Source organism: Mandrillus leucophaeus, unplaced genomic scaffold, assembly GCF_000951045.1.
Source record: "Mandrillus leucophaeus isolate KB7577 unplaced genomic scaffold, Mleu.le_1.0 Scaffold596, whole genome shotgun sequence".
In the NCBI taxonomy this organism is placed as follows: Eukaryota; Metazoa; Chordata; class Mammalia; order Primates; family Cercopithecidae; genus Mandrillus; species Mandrillus leucophaeus.
In genome coordinates this window covers 2809596-2816710 of record NW_012106430.1, presented here as the reverse complement: position 1 = coordinate 2816710, position 7115 = coordinate 2809596, and the positions used below count along the sequence as shown (strand labels likewise).

The 7115-nt window shown below is 34.2% G+C and overlaps 1 protein-coding gene across 2 annotated transcripts in view; it reads left to right on the top strand.

Annotated features, from left to right (window-relative positions):
* The window catches only part of NUBPL (nucleotide binding protein-like), a 243649-nt gene that overhangs the window by 115071 nt on the left and 121463 nt on the right, over window positions 1-7115 (top strand). The gene's annotated exons all lie outside the window — the stretch shown is intronic.

The following is a 7115-nucleotide window of genomic DNA, read 5'->3' as shown; positions in this document are numbered from 1 at the left end:
GATTACAGGCATGAACCACCGCGCCTGGCCACATTCTAAAATTTTTATATGTATAAATGATTTGTGACAAATATATTCCTTTTCTGTGTGAATATTTAGATAATATATCTTTAGAAATCTCATCGTTTAGAAAGCAATATAAATTACCTTTGTTGTTGATATGTTGAAACTGGACTTTTTACTTTCCCGTCTCTCTTAAACATTCTCCTTTTTTGTAGGGAAAGGTAAGGGAACTCTACAGGGTAATTTGAATTATTAGTACTCACTTAGAAATGGGACACTGTAAAATTAGCTTCAGAAAAATGAAGTTACCATCTTCTCTTAAGATTAATTGGTGGGTAATTAGTAGGTTAATATTTTTGAATTCTATTTCTCCTTTGTTCTGTATTCTGGCTGTTTGTATATCTCTCCTATCTGTGGTGATCTGCTAGTTGATGTGAGGGACTGATAATCAATCTAGGTTAAATAATATTTATTAGTATCCTTAAAAATTTTTTACCCTGCATGTCTTTTTTATATATATATATATATATATATATATAAAAGATTCTATAATATATATTATATATATTATATATATATATGGGGAAATGGTGAGAAAATTATCTGAGAAAAAAGGAACATTTATCCTATGGGGTCCTATTTTTATCTTAGCAAAAATTACTGTTTATAGAAAAATGTCATAAAATTATATTTTAGTTTTACTTTCTGAAAATATTATTTTTTGGTCAAGATGACGACAAACACAATAATAATGATTGGTAAATATTGGTTTAATTTAATCCATATGATAACTAGATGATTTTATTTCCTAAATCTGCACCTCTCTAAGTGTGTCCCTTTAATCAAATTGCTGAGGCAAAATGCCTAGGACTCATTCTTGATTTCTTTCTTTCTCTTATTGTATATGTACAATCTGCTAGCAAGTCTTCTAGACTTTACCTTCCAAATATATTTTAAATCTGTCTACTTCTCTTCATCTTTTCTACCATTCTAATAAAAGCCACCGTCATATCTTGTTTAGAATACTCCAAGAGCCCCACTAATGATCACTTTTGCTTTCTTACTTGTCATTCTTTGTCCAAGCAGTATCTAGAATGATCTTTAAAGACTTCCTGCTGCAGGTTGTCTTTAAAGATCATTCTAGGTATTCTATCAGGGAACCAGTTCATTCTTTGGATATGTCATTCCAATGAGTGTGTCAGGCAACCAACTCATTCTTTGAAAAACTTGAAAATAAAGAGAATCAAGTATGTATTGTGCTTTTTCTCTACTCTTTAAAAAATTATTACTTTAATTGGCCATAATAATTATATGTATTTATGGGGTACAGTGCGATATTTCAATACATATATGCAATGTGTAATGATCAAATGAGGGCAGTTAGCATGTCCATCGCCTCAAACATTTCTTTTTGGGAACATTCAAAATCCTCTCTAGTAGCTATTTAAAATATCCGATAAATTGTTGTTACCTATTACCACCCTACAGTACTGTAGAACACTAGAAATTATACCTCCTTGCTAGCTATAATTTTGTATCCATTAACCGACCTCTTAGTATTCCCTTCACCCACTACCCTTCTCAGCCGCTAATAACTACCATTCTACTCTCTGCTTCTATGGGATGGACTTTTTAAGCATCCACATATGAGTGAGAACATGTGAGTGCCATATTTGTCTTTCTGTCTGGCTTATTTCTCTTAACCTAATGTCCTCCAGGTTCACCCATGTTGCCATGAATTACAGGATTTCATTCTTTTTTAATAACCGAATTGTATTCATATATATATATACATATATATATATATATGCATGCCACATTTTCTTTTTTTATTCACCTGTTGATGGACATTTAGGTTGATTCCATATCTTGGTTATTGTGAATAGTGCTACAATAAACCTAAAAGTACAGATATCTCTTTGACACAGATTTTCTTTTTTCTTTTTTTAAAAATATATACCCAATAGTGGGATTGCTGATCATATAGTAGTTCTATTTTTAGTTTTTTGAGGAACATCCATACTGTTTTCCATCATGGTTATACTAATTTATGTTCCCACCAATAGTGTATAATAGTTCCCCTTTCTTTGCATCTTCACCAGCATTTGTTTGTTTTTGTCTTTTTGATAATAGACATTCTAACCAAGGTGAGGTGATGTGTCATTGTGGTTTTGATTTGAATTTCCCTGATGATTAATGATGATGAACATTTTTTCATATACTCATCCATTTGTGTGTCTTTTGCAAAATGTTTGCTCAGGTCTCTTGCCCATTTTTTAAAAATCAGATTTTTAATTTAATTTTTTTTACTGTTGAGTTATTTATAGCTTCTGAATATTAATGCTTTATCAGATGAATAATTTGCAAGTATTTCTCCCATTCTAGGAGTTTTCTCTTCACTTTGTTGATTGTCTCCTTTGCCATGCAGAAGACTTTTAGTTTGATGTAATCCTGTTTGTCTGTTTTTTGCTGTTGTGGTATATGCTTTTAAGGATTTATTCATAAAATCTTTGCCCAGTCTGATGCCATGGGGGCATTTCCCCAATGTTGTCTTTTAGTAGTTTCATAATTTTGGGTCTTACGTTAGACTCTTTAATTCATTTTGATTTTTTTTTTCATATGGTGAGAGATAGGAGTCTAGTTTCACTGTTCTGCATGTAGATGTACAGTTTTCCCAGCACTAATTATCAAAGAGATTGTTCTTTCCCTAGTGTTGTGTTCTTGATGCCGTTGTTGAAAATTACTTGGCTGTAAATGTATGAATTTATTTCTGGGTTCTCTGTTCTGTTCCATTGGTCTGTGTGTCTGTTTTTATGCCACTACCCTGCAGTTCTGTTTACTATAACTTTGCGGTATGTTTTGAAGTCAGGTAGTGTGATGCCTTTGGCTTGTTCTTTTTGCTCAGGATTGCTTTGGCTATTCAGGGTTTTTTATGGTTCCGTGTGATTTTTTTAAGGTTCTATATTTCTGTTTCTGTGTAGAATATTATTGGTATTTTGATAGAGATTGCAGTAGATACTATGGTCATTTTGACCTAGTATCAATATTATTTTGACAATATGAATACTTCCAATCCATGAACATGCAATATCTTTACATTTTCTGTATTGTGTCCTCTTCAGTTTCTTTCACCAGTGTTTTGTAGTTTTCATTATCAAGATATTTTACCTCCTTTGTGCAATTTATTCCTTGGTATTTTTTTTTTTTTTTTGGTGACTATTGTAAATGAGACTGCTTTCTTGATTTCTTTTTCAGCTAGTTTGTTATTGCTATATGTAAATGCTAGTGATTTTTGTATGTCGGTTTTGTATCCTGTTACTTTACTGAATTTGTTTAGTAATTATAAGAGTTTTTTGATGGAGTTCGTGGGGGTGCATGGCAACATATTTAAGCTTATGTACAAGGCATTTGAGGTCGGGGCATGGAAAAATACTGAGGCACTGTGTGTATGTTATTTGTGCATGAGAATAAAACTCCTTGACCCTGAAAACAGGACAGGAAGTTAAGTGTGTGGTATGATAAGGAATGCTGAAAACAGCCTCCTAATAATGCGGTTTAAGTGCTTTTGCAAGGCCACAGGTGTCTCACGACCCAGCCTCAAAAAAGCCATCTAGTGGATGTTTGTGGTTTAGCAAACCCTTTCAATAAATACTTGGCAGACGGATGCTGGGGTAGACTCTCTTAGAAAAGCTACCCCCCACCCCGCTCAGCTGAAATTGTCTAAAAACTCATTCTTGGCATTCACCGCAAGCTATAAACTCTGCAGAGTTAAAGGTTTTCTGTATAGAAAGTCATATGATCTGCAAACAGGGGCAATTTGATTTCTTCTCTTCTAATTTGGATTCCCTTTATTTATTTTATTTATCTTGCCTAATTGCTCTGGCTAGGACTTCCAGTACTGTGTGGAATAAGAGTGGCGAGAGTGGGCATCCTTGTCTTGTTCCAGTTCTTAGAGGAAAAGATTTCAACTTTTCCTCATTCAGTAAGATGTTAACTGTGGTTTTGTCATTTATTGCCTTTATTGTGTTTAGATACATAACGTCTGTACCTAATTTATTGAGAATTTTTATCATGAATGGCTGGCAAATTTTGTTAAATGCTTTTTCTGTATTTCTTGAGATGATCATATAGTTTTTGTTCTTTCTGTCAATGTGATGTATCACAATTTGATACATATGGTAAACCATCCTTGCATTCCTGGGATGAATTCTACTTGATCATGGTGTATCATCTTTTGAATGCACTGTTAGATTTGGTTTCCGAATGTTTTGTTGAAGATTTTTACATCTATGCTCATCAGGGATATTGGCCTGTAGTTTTGCTTTTTTCGTTGTGTTCTTGTTTGGTTTTGTTTTCAGGGTAGTGCTGATACCATACTCATAGAGTGAGTTTAGAAGCATTCCTCCACTTCAGTTTTTTGACATACTTTGAGAAGAACTGGTGTTAGTTCTTCTTTAAGAGTTTGAGGCCGAGCATGGTGGCTAACACCTGTAATCCTAGCACTTTGGGAGGCCAAGGTGGGTGGATTGTTTGACCTCAGGAGCTTGAGACCAGGCTGGGTAATATGGTGTGTAACACTATCCTACAAAAAATACAAAAATTAGCCAGATGTGGTAGCTTGTGCCTGTAGTTGCAGCTACTTAGGGGCTGAGGCCAGAGGATCATCTGAGCTTAGGAGGCAGATTGCAGTGAGCTGAGACTGTGCCACTGTACTTCAGCCTGGATGATACAGAGTGAGAACCTGTATCCAAAAAAAAAGAAAAAAAGGAAAGAAAAAAAGAGATAGAATTCAGCGGTAAAGCAATTCAGTCCTGGGCTTTTCTTTGATGCAAGACTTTTTATTACTGATCCCATCTTATTACTCATTATTGACCTGCTCAGGTTTGCTATTTCTTTCTGGTTCAATCTTGGTAGGTTGTATTTTTCCAGGAATTTATCCATTTCTTCTTGATTTTCCAATGTTTTGGCATATATTTGCTTATGATAGTCTTTAATAATCCTTTGTATTTATGTGGTCTTGGTTGTAATTCCTCTATTTTCACTTCTGATTTTATTTATCTGAGTCTTCTCTCATTTTTCCTAGTATAGCTAATGGTTTGTCAAATTTGCTTATCTTTAAAAAACACTGTTTGTTTCACTGATCTTTTGTGTTTTTTAAAGTCTCCATTTCATTTACTTTCACTCTAATCTTTATTCTTTCTTTCCTTCTAGTAATTTTGGTTTTGTTCTTTTTTCGTTCCTTGTGGTGCATCAATAAGTTACGTATTTGAAATCTTTCTACTTTTTTTATACAGGTGTTTCTTGATGGTAAACTTTCCCCTTAGAACTGCTTTTGCTGTATTTCACTGGTTTTGATAGTTGTATTTTTTGTATTTGTTTCATAACATTTTAAAATTTCCTTTTTAATTTTTTCCTTGACCTATTGGTCATTCAGGGGCATGTTGTTTAATTTACCTGTATTTGTACTGTTTCCAAAGTTCCGCTTGGTATTGATTTTGAGTTTTATTCCATTGTGGTCAGAGGAGCTAGTATATGTTTTTTCAGTTTTTAAAAATTTGTTGGAATTTGTTTTGTGGCCTAACATATGGCCTATCCTGGAGAATGGTCCATGTGCTGATGAGAAGAATGTTTATTCTACAGCTGTTGAATGAAATGTTCTGTTAATGTTTGTTAGGTCCGTTTGGTCTATAGTGCAGTTTAAGTCTGATGTTTCTCTGTTGTTTTTTTTTTGTTGTTGTTGAAACTGTTTGTTCATTGCTGAGAATTGGGTGTTGAAATCCTCAACTATTATTGTATTGGATTCTGTCTCTTCCCTTAGACTGAATATTTGCTTTGTACATTTTGATGCTTCGGTGTGGGTACGTAGATATTTACAAATGTTATATCGTCTTCCTGCACTGATTCCTTCATGATTATATAATGACCTTTTTTGGTCTTTTTTAAAAAGTCCATTTAACCTTATATAAGTCTAGTTCTTTCTGCTTTGTTATTTATTTATTTCTTTATTTGAGACAGAGTCTTTCTTTGTTGCCTAGGTTGGTGTGCAGTGGAGCGATCTTGGCTCACTGCAGCCTCTGCCTCCCAGGCTCAAGTGATTCTCCTGTCTCAACCTCCTGAGTATCTGGGATTACAAGTGTGCACCACCACACCTGGCTAATTTTTGCATTTTTAGTAGAGATGGGGTTTCACCATGATGGCCAGACTGGTCTTGAACTCCTGACCTCAGGTGATCTACCCACCCGGCCTCCCAAAGTGCTGGAATTACAGGTGTGAGCCACCATACCCCACCCCTGCTTTGTTTTATTTCCATTTGCATGGAATCTTTTTTGCATACCATACCTTTGAGTCTGTCTTGGAATCTTTTTCATCCTGTACCTTTCAGTCTGTCTGTCTTTACATGTAAAGTGAGTTTCTTATAGGCAAAATATAGTTGGGACTTTTAAAAAGAAATCTGTTCAATCACTCTATATCTTTAATTTGGGAATTTAATCTAATAACAGTCAAGATTATTGTTGATACATTGAGGACTTACTCCTGTTATATTGTTCATTGTTTTTTGATTGTTTTGAATTTCCTTTGTTCTCTTTTTTTCCTCTCTTGTTTATCTTTGCAGTTTGGTCAATTTCTGTAGTGATAAGGTTTGATTTCTCTCTCTTTTTCAGCTGTGTATCTGTTCTACCTGAATTTTATACTTTATATTGTTTTCGTGAGGCAGTTATTGTTCTTTTGCTTCTGGATGAAGGATGCCTTTAAGCATTTGCTGTAAAGCTGGTCTTACGGTGATGAATTCTCTCAGTTTTTGCTTGCCTAGGAAATACTTTATTTCATCTTCATTTCTGATTTTTGCTGGGTATGGTATTCTTGTTTGGCAGTTTATTTTCTTTTCACAGTTTAGATGTATCATCCTATTCTCTTCTGGTGGGTGAACTTTCTTCTGAGAAATCTTCTGGTGGTTTAATGGCGATTTCCTTACACGTGACTTGGCAGTTTCTTTTTCCCCTGCTTTTCAAATTCTTTTTTTTTTTTTTATTTTTGATATTTTGATTATAATGTGGCTTGGAGACTACCTTTTTGGCTTGATTCTATTTGGGGACTTTTGAGCTTCTTTGTTT